The sequence below is a fragment of the Accipiter gentilis genome, chromosome 8 (genome assembly GCF_929443795.1).
Source record: "Accipiter gentilis chromosome 8, bAccGen1.1, whole genome shotgun sequence".
Classification (NCBI taxonomy): Eukaryota; Metazoa; Chordata; class Aves; order Accipitriformes; family Accipitridae; genus Astur; species Astur gentilis.
The window spans coordinates 7,929,616-7,957,187 of NC_064887.1; the positions used below are offsets into that span (position 1 = coordinate 7,929,616).

The 27,572-nt window shown below is 38.8% G+C and overlaps 1 long non-coding RNA gene across 2 annotated transcripts; it reads left to right on the top strand.

Annotated features, from left to right (window-relative positions):
• Positions 1 to 5,996: 5,996 nt before the first annotated feature.
• On the top strand, positions 5,997 to 17,577 carry LOC126042355 (uncharacterized). 2 transcript variants are annotated; one of them, XR_007507115.1, is made up of 3 exons: positions 5,997 to 9,364; positions 11,533 to 13,217; positions 17,298 to 17,577. It is a non-coding gene; the product is annotated as an uncharacterized LOC126042355 (long non-coding RNA). The 2 variants fall into 2 exon arrangements; XR_007507114.1 differs by lacking the exon at positions 17,298 to 17,577 and having other exon boundaries at positions 11,533 to 11,664; positions 12,083 to 15,243.
• The last annotated feature ends 9,995 nt before the right edge of the window (positions 17,578 to 27,572 follow it).

Here is a 27,572-nt window from a genome sequence, read left to right on the forward strand (position 1 = left end):
CTCCCACCCCCCGAGGGGGGCGGCGGCGGCGGTGGCGTGGGGCAGCGGGCTCCGGTGGGGTCCGCCCGCCCCGCGGCAGCCCGGCGCTGTTCTGCTTCCTGGTCACCAGCTCCCTGCGCACTGGGCTTTGTCGCACAGGCCGCCCTGGCTCCTCCTCTCACTCCTCCCCGCCGGGCCAGGTTAGCAACCGCAAGGCCCCGGCCTCCGCCGTGTGTGTGTCGGGGGGGGGAAAGCCCCTGCCCGCCCCCGGCGGGATGAGGCGCAAGCCGGGCCGGGCTGGGACCGTCCGGCTGCTGCTGCTGCTGCCTGCGGGGCGGTGGGCTTCCCCTCTCCCGCCCTCCCGGCCCCCAAAATGGTGGGTGCCGCTTCGCTCCACCCCCGGGAGCGCTTTGTTTTTGTTTGTTTTCCGGGCATGGCGGCGGGGACCGGGCGGAAAGGCCGCCCCGGGCCGGCACCGGGGCTCCGGCCCCTCCGCGGCAGCTGCAGGGACATCATCCCCCCTTCCCCCCCCCGCCCCGCCTGGTCTGTGAGAGGCCAAGGGTCCTTCCCCGGCGTGTGGTTCGCCGCGGGGTTGTTCCTCAGGGAGGAGAGGGGGTGACTCGAGTGGGCACGGCTTGTGGGTGTAGGGGTAGGGCTTCGAACCCCGAATGTGGGGCAAAAAAAAGCAACCGGCGTTCCTTGTATCGCTTTTCTGAAGGTAGCCGTTCAGGCTTCTGGTGTGGGAAGCAGATACTAAGAGAAACCACGTATTTAGGTCCTTTTTTTTTTTTTTTTTTTCTTCATAAAAAAAACATTCAGGCTTGGATATAAACACAGGTAAGTATAGATAAATGCAAACTTCAAGAAAGTGAACGCCCCTCTTTGACTGCCTCAGCATGCTAGCGCAGACCCACACAGCGGGGAATGACACCTTTTTTTCCCTTGCAGGATGATACTTTGTTCTTTCCAGCTTTGTCCTCTGGGCGGGTTCCTCAAAATCCCCCTTCCCCGGCTTTCAGATTCAGACCATGGAAAATATTTAAAAATCCCTTTTTGTTACAGTGTTTTTTAAAGTGAAGCAAATTTGATGCAGATGAGAACGGCCACAAAGTAGGCTCTGTAAAGCAGGACAGCAGGTTTTTATCACCGAGTTCTCTGCTGATCCATGTCAGTCATCGTGTGCACTAGAGCTTCCATCTTGGGTCGAAGTATCTACAAACCAGGTGTTCACAGTCATGTATTTGGCTCTACAACCATTTACTTAAGCATTTAAGAGGTCCTGTGGTGGACCTCAGTCTGGCAACAGGCTTTTTGCTGGCCATCTATACGAGTTCTTTCTCTAAGATTTAATTTTATTACTGTTGAGGAGTTTTGTCTTGCTGCTTGTCAATGGATAACCTAAACAGTCCCAGTGTAAAATCTGTCGCAAAAGAGAAGTTATTGCTGACATTTGTGGTGTTCAAACACAGCTTTAGGCTTTTCTAGCAAACTGAGAATAAAAATGGTGCATGAATTGTGAGCATTGCTCATGATGGAAAGGCTTTGCAATGGAGTACTGTAAATAATAATGACTGTTGTACATGACTTGGTCATTTGGGTGTTTATCCTGTGAGTATGTTGACTTGGTTTAATAGAATTAGGCAAGCAATCATTGGAGAGAATCCAGCGAACGACTGCCTCACCCAGTCATGATTTCAAGGTTAAGGCAATGTCTGAGCTGTCTGCTCTGAGGACCTTGCGGTGAGGCTCTAGCTCGGTTACTGGTATTTTCAGTTGCGCAGTGGCAACATCGGGAACAGTGAGACTGGCAACTAGGAAGACTTCTGTATTCAGCTGCCATTTCATGGTTTATTCTCTCTGTAGAGCTTCAGCCTGTACAGCCTGTGCTGCAGTCTGCCTTGCAGTCTCATCCAGTAGAGTGTAGAGGTCCTGTGGGAGCATGTGGTGCCTCCCCACTGGCTGGCATGCCAAGATTTCCTTTCTTTGGAAACCAGTGTGCAAATGTGGGTCTCTGGTCTCATCCTGGGACGTACTCTGGGGTCCCACGGTATAGATGTTGCATTTATTTTCCTTGAGGCAGATCTCCAAAAGGAATAACTGCCAAGCCCAGTTAAACTTTCCCATTAGTACCTACAGGATGCTCCAAATCTGGGCGCCATTTAAAAGATGGAGACTTGTCAAATGCCAGAATAAGATCTACTTTTCATGGTGGACTCAGCAGACCAAAGAGGAAGCAGCAGTTTACATTGGGCTTTGCAAAGTGGCAGGCTCTGTACCCCTGAGTGCTCTGAATGAGGAAGAGCTATTACCAGTCATTACTGGGTTCTTCACAGCAGGAATGCTTTAAGCCGCTTGTTTTCTAAGCCATTCACTCCTCTTAGGCCAGGTAGGTGGTTAATAATGGCTTTGCACCACCAGCTCAAAACTTGTAGAGCGGTTCAGGAGACGGAGAATGGAAAAATTCTTCTGTTCACGAATGCACAAATGTTGTCTTCTGATATCCCTGCATATGCTGTGGTGTGACTGTGAGGCTACTCCTTTTGTTACCATGTTTTTTGCAGCTTGGGGACAAGAAAGCAGCTGAAGAGCTTTTCAAGGTAGAGGTTGGTTGTCCTTATTGCTCAGTAACCATTTGATGGGAGTCTACTGTCCAGAGAACACATGAGCTGTTTTCACCGTTTCTTAGTGTTAAGTTGCAGAAAATTGAATGGACCTGGCAGGCTTCACTGCACCTGCTTTCTGTAGATAATACTTGTAAGTACAGAGGCTGCTTAGAAGGATCCACTTTTGCGGAAATAGACACAGAAGTGATCCTTGCACATGCAGAATAGTAGAGGTAGCTGTGGACCAAATAGAGTATAGACCAAAAAAAACCCAACAAACCCAGCCCCCTATTTATGAGCTGTTCATGCCGTAGGAAATCCTTACAGGTTTGGAGGCTCACAAGTAGGTTTTATATGGTCTCTTTTTCTGAGAGTATGTGATTGACAAGTACAGTTTCTCTGTTCCAGGGAACCATAGGACAGCTTGACTGATTTCTTCGGTTCTCTCTGTTTTTGACTTCCCCCACTTAGTTTGGGGAACAACTAAACATCAGGCTGGATTTTCTGGAGCCTTAAAATGATCCTATAGATGGAAGAAAGAGCCATATAGTGGTTTAAGGCTGCATAGATACTACTGGTAGAAAAGACAAATGCGTGTATAAAAATTTGTATCAGACTAATATCAATACAGAACTGGCAACCTAAGTCAATGAAACTTTTTCTTACCTGTAAACATTGAAACAGTTGGCTGTAATCTGTTGTCAGAACAGAAATGGAATAGTCTGAAATTTGCCAGTGTACAGGATTAATGTTCTGGTAAGTCTCGATATGATAGTTTTATACACAGGTCTGTACTAACCACTTTTTGGCAGCTAGCGTCTTCTAAGTGAAATGTATTTTTTAAAACAAAATGGAAGTTAATGAGAAATGTTTTTAAAGGATGCAGACAATTGAATGTTTATGTTTTATTTTAAAGCGTTTTGATATGGGGGGGACAAGTTACATAAAATGCTGTATTCTTAAGGCTCATACGAGCTAGCCAGAGTTGATGAGCTATCTTGCTGAAAAATCCCTTTCTTTTTGAGTTAAAAATCTAAAAACCACTGAGGATGTGAAAAGTCTTTCTCCGCAAAATTGACATCATAAGTTGCCTAATTTATAGATAAAAGACCCTTTGGTGACTTCATTTTACTTGATCCATGGTCATGTTATTGTTGGACAACATTTTGGATATGTTTAATGTGTCATGCTCAACAAAAGTTTTTGAAAGACCTTTTCTGTCCTCGGCATGGAAAAGTTTTTTCACTTCCTTTTCTTCCATCAGGCTTACTTTCCTAGCACTTATCATTTCTTATTATGTCTTATCTTTCTTCTGGATAAGATTGTTTTCTCAATTCATATACAGAAGCCAGTTAACTTCTGAGTGCAATCTTTCCATGCCATGGTACCTATAGGTTCAGAGATAGCGCTGTTTGCTCAGGTAATGTTGGGGAATAAGATGCATTACAATTTTAAAACCTTCTTCTGGAAAAAAAGGCCTTGTATACCTCTGGAGAATGGAAGTAAATTACATTCTTCAATTATATATGTGAATCTGATTATGGCAATGACTGAGTTAATTTATCTGGTTATAAAAAACATAGCATCTTCTAAAATGCATGTCGTTATTTTTAGTTTTGTTGATTTTAGCTGAACCATAGATATTTCTCAGTATATATTACAATTGTATATTGTTTTCTGAGAGACAGTGAATGGTGCACTAGAAAGCAATTATGGATCTAATATTTTTCCCTGAAATGCACTTTGTGTTGCAGCATTTTGCTCATGTTTCTAAAAATTACTTAAACTTCTGCTTAAATTATCCTGGCATCACAAATACCACTTACATCAATTTATCCCAAAGATACCATCTTGGTAAGGATATGTTTTCCATTATTGGCATAAATATGTTGCCTTCTGTAATAACTGTTTTCCCCAGGTCCACAATGTTTTATGGCCAAAGAGCATAATGCCTAGCTACTCCATGCTGGGGGCACCTACGCTGCATGCCACAAAGAAAAAGGACATGTATTTTGGCATTAACAAAACAACACAACAAAGCAGACAGTCATCATACAAAGGTAACCTCTTCAAACAAACCCTCTGTCACCCAGCTTCGTGGTGAATTTTGTGTAGGAGTCAATTTTCCTTCCTCTCAGTGGACCACATATTACCACAGTCTCAACTTCCAGAATGATCGGAGACCTAGAAAACATGATCTAAGAGCAAAGACTGAAAGAATTTGGGGTTGTTTCGTTTAAAGAAAAAGAAAGTGTTGGGAAAAGTGGTAATGATCTTAAAAAATGTAAAAAGTTTCTCTGCAGAGAAAAGGAATACTTTTTTCTTCATGTTCAGTGGGTCTAGGGCAAGAGGTAATGGACGTAGAGTAGGAGATTTAAGGTAGACATTCGGAGATTATTTCAAACTGCAGAAGTAGTTTAGCACTGGAAATTATTACCCGGGAATCTGTCTTACTGAACGCTTTGAAAGGCAGATTAGGTCAAATGTCTCAGGAATGGTTTTAGTTGCAGTAGATTATATACCGATAACCCCAAAAGGTTTCAGACTGGTTTATATTTATATTGTTTTGTTTCTCTTGGGTGATTTACAACAGATGCATTACTGCTGTGTTTTAATTCTCGCTCAGCCTTATATCCTTAGAAAATGCCAGTAAGAAAACATGGCAGTAGGTAAAAAATCAGGTAAGTGGAATGGGTGGCGAAGTTCCCAATAGCAGAATATTAAGGAATCACAGTTACTGCAGGGTAACTGTTGTGTTTGAGTGGGAGTATGACTTCCTGACACGTCCCCCTGACAGGCTTTGGTACACTTGAGTACTGGGCTGGCATTCAACAAGTGGTAGATATTCAATACACAGAAATCTATGTTTTAACTTTAATCTTTTTAATTTAATAAATTTTAATTTAATTTTAAATTTTAACTGAAGTGTTGGTCTTTCTTCACTTTTTACTGTCTGTAAATACTTCCTGAATTTGCAAGGAGCGAGCTCTATCCAGAGTTCACCAGTGGCCAGTTTGTTAGTCATCAGGTACCATCACTGCGGGTTCAGGGGTATTCTGCCTAAGATGAGGGGAAAGGATTAGGTATTTGGAGTAGCAGGTCCAGAAGCCAAAATTACCTCAGCTAATGAGGGGTATGAAGTTGAACATGATATTGTTTCATCTGAAATTGACTTTTATCTTGGAGCCTTTGTTCCTCACAAAGCCTTCAGTTCAGTGCAACAGTAAGGTAGTATCTGAAATGCTTGTTCCTCTTTGAACAGAATTGGGTCATTTATCATTTGTCCAAGTTGAATATGCTTTGTGCTGCACGACTTGAAACACCTCTTGCTCACCTTCTCCTAAGTCTTCCTGGTTTTCTGATTTTCACCATTTTTCCTATAGCCTAAAATCTGTGTTTTCTTCCTGTAGGTAGCTACAGGTCTTCTGCAATAACAGAGTGATGGCACATGGAAAGATTCATGAGAACCTATGGAGTGTGACCCTCTGACATACAACTCTGTCCCAGTCCAAGATCACCTAAGTCTTTGTCATTCCTTGACAGGAAACTGTTGAGACTGTTTCTGGATACTGAATAACATCTGTAGGTACTGTGTTCTAATCCCTTGCAATGTCAAAATTTTTCCTAATATTTAAGATTGCTACAAGTCAAACTCTTTATTACATGTCCTGTCTTGCAGTGATTTTAGATCTGTGAAGGCTGTTATGCTGCTTTGTTTCAGTCTTTCTTAGGGATCATGATTTGTGAATCTCCCATATGTTTCACTGTGCTGTAGACTCTTTCTTTGGTCCACTTTTTCAGTAGGCAGGGCATCCAAAGCTGGACACAGTACTCCAGTTAAAACTGCGGTGTTGAGTAAAGAGAATATTATTTAGTATGTGCAAAAATGCCATTTATCAAACTTAGTGTCCTTCCTTTTTCATAATACAACATCATTGACTTCCATTTGTAGCGTACTGTCACTCCCTATCCTTCTCCGTGTAATTCCTGCCTACTCAGATTTTCTTATTTTATGCTTCTCCAGATGATTATTCTGAAGGGTACAATTTAGCACTTCCTGTTGAAACTCTGGTCTGTGACAGCTTAGCTAGCTGAATTGCAGAAGACAAGTTACTGGATACTGAACAGAAGGAATGTGAGGAGGAACCACTGAAGATTTTGTGCAAAAAAATATTAGGTGATTGTGAATGACTGCCTCTGGCACTGGGGAGGAGTTAGTCTTTGGGAAATTAACTTTACGATCTGGCCAGAAGTGTTTCCTCTTCTTAAGATCCAGTTTTACTTTTTGAATAGTCCGTGTGTGTACAACCTCCTCTTGGAGGGAGAGCAGGCTGGAAAATTGTGCCAGTATTTGCTTTTGCATGCCAAACGCTTCTGTTGTCTGATAGAATACTGTGCTTCCTGAAAAAAATTCTAGAAAACAACATCATGCAGAAAACAGGAATGATCATAAATTAAGTCTTCCTGATTTCTCTCTTAGTACGAGAAGGATTACAAGAAGGTAGCTGCACAATCCCGGTTAGTCTGTCCTGCTTTTGGTTGTGTGGAGATTCCTTTAAGACATGAAAATCTTGATTGTTTAAGCTTACTTATATGACAAAAGAGGAGGCCTTTTTTTAGCAGAACAAATCACATACTGTTTAAACAAACACTTCCCACACACTGAAACAAGACAGCTAAAGGTACTGTAAGTCTATTCCTGGTTTTCTTTTTTTTAAATGTTTCAAAATTTTTTTGTCTAAGAATAAGTTATTTTTCTTTTCATTTACTTTGAAGTGCCTGCCTACAATTAGTTTTTGTAGCAGCAAGCTTTTCCCTCTTTCAGTTTATAGAAATTACAGACTCTGTGGAGCTACTTTCTCTAACTTTTTTTGGAGGTGTTATCATCTTAACAGGAACATCCATTGCAGACTGCTTTAGAAATTCATATATTAGGTTACATGTTGACTTGGAAAATGTCTCAAAACAACATACACTTTACATGGTGTTTGGACTACGTACTTTTCCACAAAAGCTCAGGTAGAAGTAGATGACCTTACAGAATCTCTGCAAGACACAGGATGACTGTAATGGTGCATATTGTCTCTGACTCATAAGCTGTACACCAGCACAGTGCAAAGGCTAAGGACAAGATAAAATCACTTGGTGCTGTTTTGATTTCCTGAGGGATTATTGGTTTTACGCAAGACATGGGGAGTGGGGTTCCTTTTGTGAGGACTGTTTCTGTGCCAGAATTTGAAAGTATGGGCTAAAATTGTTCCTGTCAACTGTGATGACATTCGTAGTTTTTGCATCAGAATCTTAAATTTGGATACAAAGATCTCCGTTGTAGAAGCCCCATCTTGTGGACAATCAATCCATGACTACTCAACAAAACTGAGATTTTAAATACTTAGAAAATCTGAAGATATTTTGGTAGTCTTTGCAATAAACTGGGGAGTCTTCATATTGCTGGCCAATATGGAAACTTCATTCATGTGTAGAAATCACATATGCTTTTTGAAGACTGTTTTCACAGGTAAGAAATAGCAAATTACAGAGAGGTGATAAACAGGAATGGAAACAAGGATGTTGTCCCCAGAACTCTGTTTTAAGTCTGAATCGGCTAAAACACTAACAAGCCTGAATCCTGCCTTGAATTCCCAGAGTAGTTTCCTGTAGCATTTGTATAGTATAAATGAGTCTTTGGGTGGCAAAATCATATAAGGGCAGAAGGACATTCTTTGGAAAAATTGTTAAGACAGAAAGAATAGCAAAGTAGGCATGAAAACTGAATCTGGAAACTTTGGGAATATCCTTAATGAGATACTTGGTTTCAGCACAAAGTAATGGAAAAGGGCAAGCAACTCCAGACTCACTGAGCCAACATACTGGGTAGGAAGAGTGTTAGGAAGGTAAAAAGAGCATGAAAACAAGCCTGTGATAAAAGCTATTTTCAAATTTCAGTATGACATTAGTACAATATATTATATATATTCTAGTATATAAATAATCTATACATATAATTAGAATAGCTTTTTTGTCACTCTGAAGAAATTGGATTAGTATATGATAGTTTTCTATTTCTTCTATATGAAGAAATTAGAAAACTGTATGATGGTTTTCCATTTAATAATAAAGGCTATAATAAAGTAGCCAGAAAGTGTAGCGACATCTAGGGAAAGTTTGGCAGAGGTGCCTCCATGCTAAAACATCTGTAGCTCCATTTTTTACTTCTTAGGTTGGCATTTGACAGTCATACTACATTCAAAAAGAATAATGTCTTGCACAACATAACCTGTTGAGGTACGTAATGAATATGAGAATATGATCTTTATTTTAAGGTTTTAGAATGATCCCAATAGGATTTCTGAGTGGCGGTAGTAGAAAAGAGCTGCTCTTCACTGAATTTGCAAGTTAGATCTGTCTGAATTTTAAGCAGGAGACAGGTATGTGCTTAAATCCAATCTACTCTTCAAAAGACATCTTACACCTCTAACTGAAAATGTAACCACATTTTTTTTCTGAGAAGGTAGTGTACCCAGGGAAAGTTTGGCTGGAGTGGCTTGCACGGAAGGGATGACAAGAGTAAAAAGGAATATGGCATGTGAATGGGGTGCCATACCAGCCCCTTTGTTGGGAGGAGAACAGAGGTTGCTATTCCTACAGGTGGATGTCTGACTAAGTATGGTGATTAAAAAGAGACAAAAGTTCATGATCTGGACATCACAAAGCCAGGAAAGAATTTCCTAGTTCTTACCAAGAGGAGTCTGGATGAAATCTTCACTTTAAAGATATATCAGGTACAATACATTTTAATACTTAAAATTACCTGTAAAAGTGACTGTACACCTGCCACTTTACAGTTTAGTTTAAAATAACTGTTTACTTCATATTGAATCTAAAGACTTAGATTTTCATCCTTCAGTAGTCTGCGAATTTCATAAACACAACTCATTTGTAACATAAATAGATCTAAAAAAGTCACCATTCTTAATAAATTAACAGATAAAACTATAAATGCACATTACCAGCTTATTATTAAAAAATCCACAGAAATGCCTGTGGATGCTTAGGAGTTCCTGACTGACTCTTTTTAGTTCTCATAGCAATCCAGAGCCTCTTTTGAAGTAGAATTCTATGGGTTTGATGAAGGGCATCTTTGAGGAATTGTCCGAGCCAGGGCAAAATCTTTGAGAAAAATGCATATTCTCAATTTTTACCTTAGTCTGCTCCTTAAGGAAGGGAGTATTAAGACTTTAGCAATCTACAGGGCTAAAATTTTTACCTGAGAGCAAATTCTCCTGGAACCAGCACGTGCAATAAAAAGAAAAATCTTTCTTAGTGTGAAATGAAGCCATGAAAGGAGCTTTGTGGGTCCTTTCTGTGGAGGGTGTTTCTTCCTCAAGAGACTGGGAACAGCAGATGCTAGTTCACCCCTCAAGGGAAGAGCATATGAAGTGGGAACATCTACTTAGAATTCTCTGCACTTAAATAATGAAGCATGAACAATTCAACAAGAGGCGTACAGACAGATACAAGTATGGTGTGAAATCTAGAAAAGCTGTAGCCTAAGAAAAGGAAATTAATATGTAAAGCTTGTAATAAAAGGGTGTTGGAAAGCAAGAATTTATTCCGGAGGTGTCCGGGGAGGGAATAATGATTGCTCAGAATCCCTGCTCCACCAAGTGAATTCATTGTAGTACAGAGAAAGGACAAACCCCTGGTATAAAGGACAGACTATTTCCTTATTCATTCTGAGCAGAAGGCTCTAGAAAAAGCCAGTGTTGGTAAAAGCAGAAGTCTCTGGAGGAGTATATGACAAGGCCAAGCATTCAGTAATACTTTTTATATTAGATTGTATTAGAAATTATAGTTGCTTGTATATGTATATGTATATGCTTGAAATTATAGTTGCTCATATGAGAAGGAAGGAAACTGATGACATCAAGACACTGAAGAGTAGTCTGTTGCACATTCCCCTGCTAATATGTACAATAAAATGTTCAGTTTCAGTGTATCATAAACAGAGGGTTAATTGCTAAAAGTTGCAGATTAATATGAATCTCTTGTACTAATAGATTTTATCAAGAAAATACAGCAGGAGTAGAAACTCAAAACTTAAGTGTAAACACTAGCAGAAGAATTGTGTAGGTGTATAAAATTGATTTGAAAAGGAATGAAGAGGTGTGACTGGTGAATTGCTACTTTTTGAAGATTAAAAATCAGTGCACATGTAGGTCATGTTAAAAAGTACGTCTTCATCCTTATCTCTTTATTATGCACATTTTTGTAAAAGTTTTCTTTGATTGCCTCTAGCTTTTCTAGTATTTTAAATCTTTGCATATTCATTTTTATTGATATAAAAGTTAAGAGATGCAATAGTACTGATATATCAAGTGATTTAGCATTGAAAAAGATAGAAAGATTTTCAATGGCCATTTGAAAACAAGGTTTGGTGTGTTAAGTTACTACAAAATTAAATATATGCAGTTGAACTCTGAGCACTTGTGTTTGTAACATATTAAAGTGTTCTCTTAAATCTGTGTCTCCATAATGACATTTGAATTCCAACTTTGGTATGTAATTTTAGTATAGTACTTTATGTTTGATTTTCAGCTTTTTCAGCTTATGTTTGATTTGCAGCTAGATGACTTCAAGCAGATTCTTCTTCTTAATCAAAAGGAAGAAAGCTTTTGCTCTACCTCTTTATAAACTCACCAGAACCAATCCTTCGTACCAAAGTTCATGTTTTATTGACCAGACAGTGTTTTATCTTGGCAAATAATTTCTGCAAGGATACAGTGCTGTAGAAACTATTAAAGAACAGTATTGAAGTTGCTGTAGTATTTTACCAGAATAGGTATTTAAAATATACAGTTCATTACTTACATTTTCATGTCTGTGGTATTAGCCTGTTCCACTACCCTGCACCTGTACTGTCTCTGCCTTGTGTCCCTTCCTCTTCCAGCCCTGTCCCTTTCTCTGGAGCTCTGGTGGTACCACATTGCCGTAACACCACTGCCACTTGCATTAGTCACCACCATAGGATGCACTTCCCCAGAGATGGATCCTGGTCCCTGTACATAAACAGATCAGTGAGGTAAGGAGAAGGCAAGGCCCCTGCCATCACCAAAGACAACTTGAAACTCTTCCAAGCCTTGTCCAAAAGGTTCAATAATAATCCTACAGTTCCTTAGGGTAAGACACTTCTTCTGGTATTAATGTCGTGAATATTTTAAAATGGCATCAGCCATTAATTACTATCACGACTTTTAATTCTGTGTTTCTGTTTCAAATTTTCCCCAGTTCAATCAGAACCAAAAGTTAATGCCTATTGGCTGATTTCCAGTGCATGCCTCCACGGAAACTGTTGCCTTTAACTGGTGGAGAGATCAAGGCTTGAACTGACAAAAGACATCTGTATCTTAGAAAACAAATTAGTGATTATATTTTAATTTATAAGTTCCTGGCTCTTTTATGGTTCCTGTTTTTCAAGTAATGTCTCTTTGGATCCCTAGCTGATGGAGAGTCAAAATGGAAAAGGTCCATGAGAGAATTGTCACAATACAACATCTGGTCTGCGTTGGAAAAAGCTGAGAATGATATTCAACATCTCTGAGACCAAGAGGCAGCTATGAGGCACTTTGAAAGTCAGTCTGTAAAAAATCGTGCAGGTTGTGGCCTCCTGGGCCAATCTAGCATTGTTTTGGGAAGAACTACTCTGCTTCCTAGCATCTGAATTTTAATCTCAGTTCAGCATGGATATGTGAGAGGTGGGAGTGGTATGAAAGGTGTTTGCTTTTCCTAATGTTAATCTGAATCCCAGTGTTGTCCAAATTATATTGTGGTTTTTTGCCAGTCTCCCAATTTTCTTTTGAGCACGTTTTAGCTGAAGAGTCAAAAGGCTTTCCCAGGGCTTTTGGCATAGCTTTATAGGAAAAAAAAGATGGAAAGGACTTTGTATATTTTTGGAAGAATATTTTGCATCCTGCTTTAAACTGTTCCAGAAGGTAAATGGACATTAGCTAGACTGTGTATTGGCTCTTGTACTGCTATGTCACTAATGGCAAGGAGTTTTGCTTTGCCTAATTGTTCCTGTTTTCTGCAGTCACACACTATCAGAAATGCAAAAAAATCATGGACCAACCCAGGCAGTAAGGGTACCACTGGATTCAGAGGGAACAAACTCCTTCCACCACATGACACTTTGGTCCTTTAAGTCATCATAGCTCATGCAGAACAGAAACAATTTGACATGTATAACAAGAAACGCTACAAATGGTTTGCCAAAAACATATACTGCAGATGGAAGAACTGATGAAAATTGTTTATAGATGAGGAACTCAATGTAGATTTTTCAAGAACAGGGTTGCTGCCTTCCTTGCCAAGACAAACAAATCTGATAGAACATCTCATTGCTTTAGGCTGCCTGAGGACCCACTGGAAAGTCTATGGACCTTTCTGCACAGAAAATATGTGTGTTGTCAATACATAATATTGTCCACAGTTGCACTGTGGCAGCTGCAGAGGAAGTGGAAGGCTCTCAGGAATACATGAGGGAAAACTGGATTTTTGGCTCCTGAAACAATATGGAGTGCTTTTGGAAACTGTGGAAGTTTATGAGCTGGATGTTGCTGCTACAAAAGGTTATCTGTGAGTTAAACATAATGGTGATTAATCTGTTATCTTTAGATCTCAAAAGTAACAACATGATGAAACTGAGAATTCCTATTCTTTAGAATTGCGGTTTTCCAAGATGCCTTCATTCCTATGAAGATACCTGGATTTGCACTGTTACGAGTTTTTCAGGGTTACCTTTAGAAATGTGTGCACAGATGTTTTTACAAGGCAGTATGTAGTCATCCCAAAGAACTGTTTTTAATGGGCCATTTCTTTAGGAAAAGCATGTAACGAGCATAAATACAATCCCTGATACTGACATAAAACATGTATTAGCAGAATAATATAGTTTGTATTTCCCTGATGAATAGCAGGCCCTGGAAATATAAAACTAATAATGTCCTTAAAATTCTGTTGTATTTGTAAACGTACATATTGGAAAACAGGGCCAGCAGCATCTTGGACTGCACTAGGAAAAGCATTGCCAGGAGGTCAAAGGAGGTGATTATTTGCCTTTACTCAGCACTGGTGAGACTTCAGTGCGAGTACTGTGCCCAGTTCTGGGCTCCCCACAAGAAGAAGGACATGGACATACTGGAGCGAGTGCAGGAAATGGCCATGAAGATGATTAAGAGAATGGAGCATCTGCCACATGGTTGCCCAAAGAGGTTGTGGAGTTGGCATCCTTGAAGATACTTAAAGCCCAACTGGGCAAGCTCCTGAGCAGCCTGTTCTGGGTGATTTTGCTTTAAGCTGGGGGTTGGACTGGGTGATCTCCAGAGGTGCTTCCAACCTCAGTGATGCTGTGAATATTTGAAGCAGTTTGCTTATGTCTTGTCAGCATTTTAGCTGGAAATTGGCTGTGTAGGAATCCTAAAGAAAGCAAAGGCTGTGACCCTAAAAATACATCCAGATGGCTGACGCCCAGAAAAAGGTGTAGTGAGAGCTGCTAAGTGTTTTGAATGTCTCCTCAGAGTGATATTTGACTTAAAAATACAGATATGGAAGTGACTTGGGTCTTACTATCAATGACACAATACCTATAACGATCTCTCACTTCAGCTGGACCGCAGATAGTAACAACCTTTCTCTTTCTGAACACCTATTTTAGTTTAATCTTGCTATGGAAAATCTTAGCATATACTTTACTCTAGAAATGAATATTTGGTGGTTTATGGTGCAGAATTTGTTGGTTGGTTTGTTACACGCTTTCTTTCCTTACTAGTATGGTTATTAACAAATTGCAATGTATTTTGACATATGGCTTTGGTAACAGGCACGTACTATGTCTCAAGGAGTTGAGAATATCATAATTTGAACAAGGAAAAATCAAAATATGTAATTACATTGCAGAAGTCTTATGAGGAGCAGCTGAGGGAACTGGGGTTGTTTAGTCTGGAGAAAAGGAGGCTGAGGGGAGACCTTAATTGCTCTCTACAGCTACCTGAAAGGAGGTTGTAGTGAGGTGGGTGCTGGTCTCTTCTATCAAGTAACTAGTGATAGGATGAGAGAAAATGGCCTCAAGTTGCGCCAGGGGAGGTTTAGATTGGATATTAGAAAAAATTTCTTTACTGAAAGGGTTGTCAGGCATTGGAACAGGCTGCCCAGAGAAGTGGTGGTGTCGCCATCCCTGGAGGTATCCAAAAACCATGTAGAGCTGGCACTTCAGGACATGGTTTAGTGGGCATGGTTAACAGTTGGACTCGATGATCTTAAAGGTCTTTTCCAACCTAAACTGTTCTATGATTCTATATTCTATGGCACTTAGTTTGTAAATATTCTTAAAGCACCTTCAAAATAAGAACAAAGATTAACTTTTTAAATGGCTTTCATATTTTAATAGACACAAGTTTTATATGGAAAGGCAAAGATAATGTATTTTTTTAGACCAGCTGAATAGCGATAGGAAGATCTGCCTGTGGTTTTTCATCATGAAAATGCCAAGAAACTAACTTGAAGTGTTGAGAATTCCTGGATCCTCCTTCTTTTGAAAACTCTTTCACATTGCCTCTAAGAAAAAGGGAAAACACCCTGAAAAACAAGAAATTGAGGAATGTTGCACAAGGAATTAGGAAATGAATAGATTATTGAGCATTTGATTTGATTTTTTTGGACTTTAGCAGATGAAACAATAAGTAAATAAGCTGTTTCTTTATTATCAATGTGACCCAGTGGAGTCACATTGGGTCTGGCAGACCAAGACATAAATATATAAATAACACCTGTGATAATTATTAGAAGACATCAAATTTTGCTATGGATAAATCCATCCTGAAACCACAAAATTAAGTCTTCATACATAAATAATATATGAAGGTCAAATACCCGTAGTCATAAGTTGCCATCTTGCTGCCACCTCTTTTCACTGACTTAATGCTTTTACAGCGTATCTCCTCTGATTGCAATAGTCTCTGTGTGGGAGGGTTTTTTTGGTGGGAAGAGTATTCCTTTAAACTGACACCTCTAGCAGCAGTTCCTACTTCTACTGTTTTCCTTTTATAAATTTATAGCCTATTATATCTATCCAAGCCTGGCATAGCTCCAAGTCACCCATTTCTCAGTAATACAGGAAATTAAATCTAATGTCTAATAAGCGTAAAGGCTTATGCAACTTTCGTTCACTGAATAAAAGTATGAAATAACTTAATAATATTACTTTGTCTTTTGATAGCTGGAGAGTTGTGCACTTTGTTTTTCTGTAGACCAAACAGGTTCTGCATTTGGACTAGGGGAGGTTGGGTTTATCCATCCCTTTCTGCAAACTTTCTGCATGTCACCTCAATATTCTTCCCATATTGAAGGACCCCTGAAACTTTCATGTCTAGGTTTTGGTGCCCTTCTCCACTTCTCCCTGTGGTAGGAACCCCCTTTGTTCTCCGACACAAGGGCTGTGTACCCCAGAGTCTTACCCTGGGGGTGCTGGCTGCTTTCTCATTCATTCTCTCCCTCCCAGGATTTTCTCCAGCCTGACCAGATTTCTGCCTGTTCCATCCCATTTTCTGTTAATACCCACTGCGGTTCTGTGTCGGTGGGTACAGCATTTAAAAATGCAGAAATCTGACTTTAAGCCATACAGATTAGCACCATAATTTCAGGGGCTTGTCACCTGCATGTATCAGTTTAGTAAGTGGATTTATAGTGAATAATTTTAAACTGTTATAGCCCTCTGAAACTGTTTCTCTCTAGCTCTGTAATACCTACAGTGACATAAGGTCACCAGTGCTGTGGAGATTGGTTTTGCAGTTGATACGCTAATTCAGCAAGAAATCAGTTCTTGCAGAAACCGAAAGAAAATTATTTTAATATAGTGCCATGCTACTTCATTGACTTTCAGGAAAGAGATAATTAAAACATTCAAGGGAGTTCCAAGTCTCTGGAGAAAATACCATTATGGAAATATAAAGTTATTTTTACCACAGAGCTTATTAGCTTCTTTTCTAAAAGCAAATCAACTGAATGTGATGGACACAACATAATATTTTCACCTGCTCACGAAGATGAGAAGTAAGATATTTTTATAAACTGAGTTCAGTATAAGAATAGACTTGGCACAGTCTCTTCTGTGTCACTCACCCCAGGTTTATGGTAACTGCTGCTGCAATTTTCTGGATGAAAACTTCCATCCAAATACATCCAGGGCTGCACTAGTGCAACTGATTGCAATAGGGAACAGAATTACACTGATGGTCCCTAAGGAGAATTGCTGCACTAAGTATGCATAAGGGGCAACAAATGCTTTATTTTTTCAGAAACAAATAATTAAGTTGAAAATAAGTTTAATAGTCAATCTCTCAAGAATAATCACTAAGTATTTAGAAGCCCTGTACTTTTTCCAGTGCACTTATACTAGGGAACTACTGAGCACAAAAAGTAAAATAACTGTAATATATATTGTATGAAGATACTAAAGGAAAACAATTTTAACAGTATAAACTGCTTCATCTTTTTGAGATGAAGAAGAATAAACAAAATAAAACTGAGTTTCTCAGAAACAATTCTAAAAATATATTGTAAAAATTGTATTGTTATTGTCATGTTTTAAAAGATATTTTGATTTTATGAGATATTAAAGGAAAAAAATGACATTTTACTCTGTGTTCTTTCATAAAACAGGTACAATGCTGCTATTCCCAAAGGAAAGACACCAGTTCCAACAAGAGTAGTATCTGTTCTAGATGAAGGATAAATGGTTCAAAATATCTACATAAACAAAAAAAGCTTAATGTGAAAAAATGTTATTGTATGTAACAGCATTCACTGTATTCAGACTATTCCGTTTCAGATGGCCCAGGAATGCAAACAGGTATGACATCATATCATTTTATGTCATTAATGGAAGTGTTTCCTTTAAAAAGTACATTGTTATTTTCTGCTCAAACTTTCTTTCATTAATTCCAAAGTTCTTTTGGCCCAACCATCTCTGTGTATGTTTAGCTATGTTAGTTAAAGGTGGTTTTCTAGTGTTTTCTAATATAGACTTTATACTGAACAATATATTTAATTGCATTACATGACACTTTAATAAACTAACTTTCTAAAAATCTATATTGACGTATATTCTGATCTTTCCTGATAATGTGTTTCGGGGTGACATTATTATGGAATGGACTACCTCAGAGGTTGCTTTAGCTATTTTAACTCCATTCCTGTTAGCCGCTCCAGTCTTCATTTTTCAGCTGGTAGCTTCTCCAACAATGGACAATATTATATAAAGTGGTTATTTAACAGAGAGTAAATTTGACTCTGAATTTTGTTGTCATCTAGGTTTCTTTCTTGGTGCAATACCTGTAAATCGGATTACTTTCAGCTCACAGAGTCTTCAGAGGCCATGCCGATGCCTTAGCTGTACTCCCTGTCCCTCTTCTTCCGAGACTATGCCACAGTGGGTGGCAGCAATGATTATTTACCTCCTTTACTAAAGATACATAACTGTAAGAATAGAGAAGGATGTAGGCTATGGAATCCATGTGAGTAACATGTCACCAAAACCCAGTAATCCACAGCTCCTGGGTAGGATCTGCAAAGTCCACTGAGGATGAGTTTGCTTCCCTGGCTGACAGTGCTTAGTATATCATTTTAGCTACTCTGAGATTTTCTGTGCTTGGTTTCTTCCCAGAGTGGTTTGGTTTTCTCACATGCTAGCCCACTTCTGCTAACAGTTACCTCAGATCTCAAGCAAGCATCCCTGTAAAAGTTTGTTAACTACCTGTATTTATTAATTTTGTTCAATTTAGTGAACTCTGATGTTTGCTGTAACACTCCATTTCAGTTAGAAATGGCACGAGGGCAGTGGGCAGTTGTGGAGCAGCCTCTGAGGCTGCCAGCCAAAAACTCGATTTACTGGTTATTCCTATTCACTATAATGATTAATTGGGAAGATCTTGTGAATGCACAAAAATCCGGAAGAGGTGAGAAGAAACTTGTGCAAACTTCATTTAAAAATAGATACTAACAAAGAAAAAAATAATCAACTGAGACAGCAACTTAAAAGAAGTTTTCTCAGCTCAAGACTGGAGAGTTTCTGTGCCTTGCTTTAATAGTTACATATTTGTCAAAGAGTTAAAACTAGAAGTGGAAATGCTCGGGTGGATGAACTTTCATATACTACTACTAAGGGGAGCTGTCTGAGTGGGAGTTTGGGGAGGGGCTGTGGTATGGTCAGTATTAGTCGAAGGGCCTGCAGTGTTGGGCCTGCAGAGGTCCATATTTGAAGAAGAGACATGAAATGAGGGGTCAGTGCCCCGACACTATTCCAGAGACACGGAAGCGGTTCATCCCCAGCGGGGCTTATGCATGTGAGATCGTCAGGTGGAGTTCAGCACAGTCTGTTGACAATCCAAGAGGGGAGGAACTTGGTCTGAGTCTTCATCTTCTCCTCCACCTTCACTTTATGCTAGTGTAAATAACAAGTTGTATGCAGTTACTTTTTTAAGAGATAGGGATAGAAAATGCAATTCAATGTTTAATATTATGCTTCCCAAACTTACTCAGATAGGCAGACACAGGGTGGACATATGCTGCACACAACTTGGAGATCTCCTTCTGTTTAAAATTCTGGTTCCTCTGTGCTTTACTGATTTGCCTGTAGATAGAGTACTCATAACAGTAACACCCTGTTATCTCAACTGTGAAAAGTTGTTCTGGGAATCTAATGGCCAACAGAATGGAATTTAAATTTATTTTTTGTTTTGTTTTGTTTTTCAGCAAGCATTTAAAAGATCCACCAGTTCATCTGTGTTAGAGATCATTTTTCTTGTGGCTTAGTGTGTACACTAATCTCACTGCTGACTTTACATTTATGGAGTAGGACCTAAGGTTTTCTCCATGTGTTCAGTATTATGGTTCTGATTTTGCAAGTTTTGTTGCTTGGGATACTTGCACAAGTCGTGTCTATTTGCACAGCAACAACAGAACGGGGGTTCAGATGCTGCTAGTTAATCAGCCAAGAAGGAACAAAAATAGTTTTGAAGGCTGATGCTCAGAACAGTTGGTAAAGGCTGCAAAGACAACTGAGTACGCTGGTGACAGTATTTATTATACATTTTATTTCATATGTGAATTTTTAGGAATCAGTTTTTTAATTTAATTATTTTACTCTGCTTTACCAAATCATGTGTGAATATAGTTGTTTTTCCAAAATGCCTGCTCTGTTTTAGTTGCTTTTGTTGCCACTAGTCAACTTTTCATTCCATGTAGTGATGTCCACAAGGTGGTGCCACAGCTAAAAAATTAGCAATAAATAAGACAAATATAATTTGATAATTCTACCTGCTTTTTATAACTGTCTAAAGTATCTGCATCATTAAAGAATTAGTAATTATTTATAAGCATAAGATCATCAGCATTTGTAATGACATCACAAGTTTGCAAGCTTTTTTAAAAATCACTCCTGTAAGCAGAGCTGGGTCTGTCTGCTGTCTGAGTGGGAGCAACACCCACACATCTGTGACAGTCCAAAATCATGTACCAAAATTAAGAGACAGCTCAGGGTTAGGTAGACAGGCTGCTGAAGAATGAAGAACTGGATCCATACAGACTAAGACCAGCAGAGCTGTGTCTATCCTAGCAGGGTTACCAGTGCAAACACCAGCACGAGCAGATGTATGTCTAGATTGCTTCAGCAGTACTGCAGGAGTCAGCCTGAATCCGGACAAGCAGCATAATTCATCCTCAGCTTCAGCTAAGTCAGCTTCCATGCAGTCACCCGAGTGTGTGTATGGCACATCATAGCCTACTTTCAGAGGTTTTTCTACAGCCAGGGATATCCAGGCTCCCCGTTACCCTGTCATATGATAACGTACAGTTGACTATTAATTCCAAAGGGATATGAAGTACTTACAGAGGGACCTGATATGAGAGCAGCTGCATTAGTATATACAGGTAAAATTTAGTAGTAGTCTTTTTTTCTTCAATCATGGTTAAAAAGGCAGCCATCCAAACTGTGTTTAGTACAGGTGATCAAGTTTCTGAGCATCTTTCTACACAAGATCAGACTAGAGAAAGTAAAAGGCAATAGCAAAGAATGTAAAATGAGTACGTCGATTAACCACCCGGTACAGAAAAGACAATACACTTACAGGAAAAAGTTGTTTGTATGGATCTGAATGGCTACACTGTTTTATAGCAGACTGGCACGTCCCAGAAGAGCTGAAGTGCAGAGTGGCTTGGTCATTTCTCTCGGCATGTGCATGTTCAGTCCTTCAGCTACCCCTGGCCACGTGGCCATGGTTGCTTCTTGCACCCCTGCCCTGCTCCCCTCAATGACCTCTGCAGTGCAGGTATGCATGCTAACACAATATATATTCTCTAGGAGATTCTGCAATGGATATATTAAGTATGAGTCATTTATTCATCACATTATTTTGTACCAAAAGCAGCAAGAAAAAGGGATCATTTAAAATACCTTTCAAGCGAGCACTGCATTGATTGTCGCTTCCTGCTAGAATCTCTTTTTGGTATGGTAGACCTGTATCAGGAAGAGAAAAATTACAGGTTTTTCATAATATATTTTCTCTAAATTGCTGTATTATTGTTTTAAAACATACTAAAATTCTGGTGGCTTTTAAGAGAGCCAGTGAAAGTTACATATACCCATGAAAGATGGTCTGTCCCCCAGCTATAAAGCAGAATGAGAGCTAAAGGCTTATTGAGTGCAATTCTAAAAGTTGTCAAATTACACAACTGCCACCTCTTTTTTTTTTTTTTAAGGATCATATTTTGAAATTATATTTTAAAGTGGTTTACGGTATTTTATAACGTTGTATTGGTTTTAACATCTGTTTGGAAAAGTCAGAATCACAGAACTAACTAAAAGTGGAAAGTTACTGAACAGGTCAACTAGATTTAATTTCTGAGTTAGTCTAGTTAATTAGTTTAGAAGTAGCTGAATCACAACAGTGACATTCAGTCAGAGCATTCCTGTAAGATTGTTCTGAGTATTTGGTTGCAATGTGTGTTGCAATTAAAATGACGTATCCCTGTTTTAGTTCAGACTTTGCTTTTTCTCTGACTTCATAAAATTGCTTTCAAAAATGTATATTTTTCAGATATTTTACATAGAGAAGAAATGATGCTCTATTCTAAAAGGAATGGCAGAGCATCTGAGATCGTACATTTAGGTCTCCACTGTATGTAAAACCCAGGTATGCATTATTTTAGTAATTTAACAATCAAATAGAAATCCTGAACATTTGCCCTTGCTACGTTTGCAATTATTTTGTGTTCTTGTTGGCAATCCTGTAAGTATTTTTAAAACATCGTATTTTTCCTCTAAGTCTGGTTTTCTGGTTTCCCATTTAGGCAATCACGAACAAAGCATGCTTTAGCTCTATGTTTATACCTAAATCTATATTTAGGTCCCATTAAATATTAGAAAGTGCAGTATTCTAAGTTAGGAGTCAGTCTGAGCAGAGCTCAGAAATCATCCTGCAGATGCACAGTGTTAACCGGAAACAATTTAGAATGGCAGTGGTATCCTGCAGGATGTGTGCAACTTGTTCAGCTGTGTGTTGATTTACACAGGACTACATTATAGATTATACATTCTGGTAATTGTGGTATTGTTATTGTTAGGCTATATCTAAGCACAGGAAATACATATAAGCACATTTGAAGTGATAACATCCACTCCTGTTTAAAAAGCAATATTTTATTCCTGTTGAAAATCTCATAAATAATACACCATTTGCAAGAGAAAACAAAGTTTTGTACTAATTAGTACTGAGCAAGTCTTGTAGGAAACAAGCTGATTCGTTATGGGAGGTCCATAACCAGCATTTACAAATAAATCCATATAAACTTTTATTCTTAATCACTTAAAAAAAAAATTTCCATATGGACTCAAATCCAAGATCAGGAAGGAGACAGTACATTCCCATCTGAGAACACAAGAAAGATCAAAATAAATTTTCAGTGTGTCACCAAACCCACAGTACTAGGTTTCTGTTAAGGAGAATGAGTAATACAATTCTAGCTATGTAGAATGCTGTGAGTGGGTAATAATTCCTGATCTAACTGATAGGGAAGATTGTGTATTCTGCAAGAAAATTATCCCATCCGAAATCTTGCCCTATTTCTTCAGCTCAATAAGAAAGCCTACCCATCGTACCCATTTTTACCTGAAGTGTCTCTATGCCTGCTTGTCTAATATTAGGATTCAGAAACAGGCCTGTTCTCCATCCAGCGTTCCCAACCCTGTCTTGCAATTCAGGAGCAGATCGGGTCCAACCTTGACTTGAAAAGAGGAATCCATCTGTTCCTGCTGCTGCTCCCGGGATGTGGAATTTGGGTTCATCCTCAGCTCTGCAGCTGGAGATAGCTTATTGAGGCCCCTCGCAGAGCCTCTCTCACCACTTCTCTTTAACGGAATAGGCTTCAGACCTACCTCTGCACTTAGGAAAATTACTGAACAAGTCAGGGGTCTCCCAAGTTCCCTCCTGGAAGGAGGTATGGATCTGTCCAGAAGAGGGAGGGAATATCCATCAGATTTTGTCTGCCAACATCTTCTCCACAGACAACACTAACTGACAAAACGTAGTTAATATACTATGCATGCTATGCCTATTTCTTACTTTGTTTCACCTGGGAAAATAGATTAAAATTGGTATAAAGTTTCCCTCTTGTTCCTCCCAACAATAGAAAATCACCAGGGAAGAGAAAATAAGACAAAGATTTAACTTTGTGGAATAATTAGAAAATGTTCTCTCAAAAGGCCTTCCAGCTAAACAGTTTTGGGGTTTTTTTAATATTATGAAGCATTCTTGCCTGTGTTAATACATGAGAAAAGTAACAGTAAAACTGTGAAACAAATTAATACATCCAAAAAATATCAACCCCTTGGCCATAGCTAAATCTATATCCATACTGCAGCATGATGTCAACTGTATTGTGGGATAAAATCAGAATTAGAGTTGATGCTGTTTGATACTTTTCCTGTTCATAATCCTGGAGCTTGTAATACTGTTGCAGATCAATAATATCATGCTATACTGGGTAAACTGATTTGTTGACCTACTAACTGTTCGAATGGCGATGTGATAAACATATATACAAAGTAGCCCAAAGCCTAATGATTTGCTTCACGATTTCATGAAAAGCTTTTTATTCTTTTCTATCTATATTATTTAACATTAAGAATACATTTGTCTTTATGAATTTATAAATGCTACTGCTCTGAAATTTTTGTGCTGACAGTCAAACTAACGCTGAACAGAGCTTTAGTTTTGTCAGATCTCATATTAGCAAAATTTTGAAATAATAAGGTGGCTGGTGCCTCTAAGTTAATATTAGTATGCCTTTGCTTTTGGGCAGGAGGCTTGTTATAATATTCTTCTGGAAGTGTCACCTGCTTAGGTAAGCTTTGATTTACAAAATAACATGAAGATATGTTTAATTTTAATTATGATCTTCAGTATGTCCCTGAATAGGACTCTCTGTCCCTAGTTTAAACTTGTAATATCCTGTTTAACAAAGGAGCAGCTTCAATAGTACTTGGAGTGCTTCATGTTGTGCAAGTTTTCAAAGTTTGTTGCTGCGATCAGGGCTTTAAAAGCAAAGGTCAGGTAAAGATCCCTTATTGGAACACACTAGAATATGAGCCCCTGTGTTTATTTTTTTGTCATAAGTCTACTTATTAAATAGACCAATAATAACTTTACCTTTAATATAATTAAATATATTTGTATTTGTGTGAGTCACAGGAAAGGAACAAATATATGTATTCTGTAAAACAACATGCCTGACACGGCTTCAGCGTGCGTGAATCTTTCTGCAGTACATTCAGATGCTGGCTTTCATTAAGCAGTAAGATGTTGCCTGCAAAAATATCTCATGACTTCAAAAAGAGATTCTAATGTCTATCTACTTCACATGGGAAATATATTTCATCACTCTTTTACATGACATCAGAATCATTGTGTCCTTCCTTAATCATGACTATGGAGGATCAATTACAACGGAAATTAAAATACCAGACTCTGCATGCCATACGATTTATAATTAGCTTGAGATATCCAGAGGAAATTCTGTAAGCTACATCGGACTTCATTTTGCCTTCTCTTGAGTCTATCTGATTTTGTTTGAGTTTATAAGAGCAACTTGTCACTGAATTTTTAGTGGAAATGTCTATGTTTCAATTGAAGTGCTCTAATGAGTCCTTGTCATTAAAATCCCAAGAGTTCTGTGGCTTGCAAGGAACCGTGTGGAGCCTTGGAGCCCTTGTGACTGTTGGCTAACTCAGAAGCATCCTCATCTTGCTTCAGCAGTGTGACATAACTCTAAAACACCTGAGATATCTTTAGGGCTTAAATATTTGGTTTAAATATCTAAAAGATAAGAGTTCCTTAAGCATTAGAAGACACAGAGTTTAAAGATCAGATTGAGCCATGCCTCTTGCATTTACTTCTCTAATAAAGCTGTCAGGATGCTGACCAGCTAGCCTGCCAGATGCGCTCTTCCATATTTTGGGTAAGTAATCACTTGGGCCTGGGATGTACTGTACAAGTTATGTCTGAACCCATTTGCGGTTATTTTAGGTGACACAATAGAGTGGTAATTAAAAAAAAAAAAAAAAAAAAAAAAAAAGAAGCATAAACGAAGAAAACTTTGTCTAGCACTTTGTCAGTGTGCCAGAAGAAATTCCTTGGGATTCAGAGTCTAAGGTTTAATTTCAATCAATTGTTAGGATGCTGAACATTATTTATTCCACACTAGGGCTCATTTTAATCCAAAACACTGTCAGCTAGCATCAATGCAGGCAAAATGATATCTCTTCCTACACAAAAGCCCATCTAGATCTAGTCCAGTTTGCTGTCCTGTCTCTGAATTTGGTCTGCAAGGACAACAGGAACGGAGACTGCAGCTGGCCTGGGATTCCCTTGCACTTGATTGTGTGTCAGCAGCCTGATCCAATTAGGCAAGTCTATTCTTCCACAAAATAAAATTATTATAGACAACAATATGATGAATTGAAAACTTCTCAAAGTTGTTAAATTATATCTAGTTTTGAAAAGGAACTGTATCAAGCAGATACTCAGCAAGGCAATGAAGCACAGTGGGCAGAGTGCTGGACAAGGATTGAGAAATCTGGGTTCTTTTCCAAACTCTCCTGACTTTTAAATGACCTTGAGCTGTCACTTCTCTGTGCTTCAGTTTCACTGTCTGTATGAGGAGGATAAGAATCCTCCATAATGATTTTAGATTTACTGAAGAAAGGATCTGTATCAACGCTAGGCATTTCTTGCACTAGTCTGAGCTAGATGCAGCTGTGGTTGAAGGTGGCCAGGATGTGGTCAATACCTCGTCTATTCCAGTAAATCTGGGAAACTTCGGTTGTTCGACTCCTTGCTTTCAATTGTCTCTCAAAACACATTTCCATGTTAAAGGTCTTGCTTATCTTTCAGACCATTACAAAATATCTCCAGAACATTTCATATTATTTAGTTGCTGCATTAATACTCGCAGTTCTTACTAATGTTACTGGGAATTGCAAAGTGCCTCTCAAGATCGTACTGATGGTAACTTAAGATAGATAATGTATTTTTGACCAAAAAAAAAGTGTTCTGCAATATTATACTTAACATATCTGGGTGAAATTTTTATGAAGTTTATATTACAAGGTATTTCAGTTGGACTTCTAGTTTGAAACATTCTGTTTGAAACTAAAAAAAAATATGGTTTTTTTTAATTATATCTTGATTGTACCCATTTTGTATTAATATAAAACTACAAGCTCTGTGCACAAAAAGAACAGTCTACTTTCAAAACTGTTGAATGCTTTGACCTCAAGGGCATAGAAACTGTTGACTCATTGCTTTTACTGCATATAATATTAGTCCTTTGTCACATCCAGGGAATGACATCATCTTCTTCATTGTTAGCAGCAGGTTTGAATAATAGAAAAAGTACAGCATTAGTTGTCTGCTGTATTTGCTCTTAATAAATGAATGGATATCTGGTACCAAGATTCAGATTAGGATTTTTGAGTAGCACGTAGAACAAGTTTGTGCCCAGTCCCTGCAAGGAGCTTTGCTCCTGCCCACTGTCTGCAGGGCAGGCAAGCTGGCAGGAGCACAGAGCCTGCAGAGTGAATGTCACCGATGGTACTGGCTTCTCAAAAGTGATAAGGGGAGACGGGAAAGGAAGAGACTAGGCACAAAATGAAACAGATCTTTTCTTCAAGGTCAGTTTAGTAAAAGGAATCCCTGAACTTCTGGGAGTCGTATTTCTCTGGAATCTGAAATTGTGAAAGGTAGTTCTCTGAAAATAAGTCATCTCTAGGACATGCTAACAAAATGGGAACTGATTATCTTCACCGGGATAAGTATTTTATCGATTCCAAATTTGTATTCATGTTTCTTAGTCTTCTACTCCCTGCAACTAAAATGTCTACGTCCTGTTCTCAAAGAGTAATCCCCTATTAGAAGTATTTGCTTACGCCTGCCGGCTTTGTGGAAGAAGGTTACGTTGTTAGAGGTAGTAATCAGGCTAGTAGAAGTCTTCTTTGGGGTGACACGCCACCTTCTATAGGATTCTGCAGAATTCTCTCACAGCAAGGAAAATTTTAAGTGTTGCTTCCTGAACAATAAATATTCCCAGTGAAACAGAGTTTACTCGGAGAGAGATTTCTTGAGAGTCTGTTAAAATGCCAGATCCTAATCTGTCTCCATTATCCACTGCCTTTAAGTTTTCCCAGAAAAATGTGATGTATTTAACTATAAAATTATACCTTTGAGGTCCCAAAAAGATTTTATGCCAAATATAAGTTCCTGTGTTGACAGACTGAATCAAACTGGACTTTGAAAAGCTGAAATCCATACAGCTGTGAGAGAAGAACCGAGGCAGCAGGCTGGGAAAGTTAGAGGCAATGGGTTAAGGATCCAGGATTGCTTC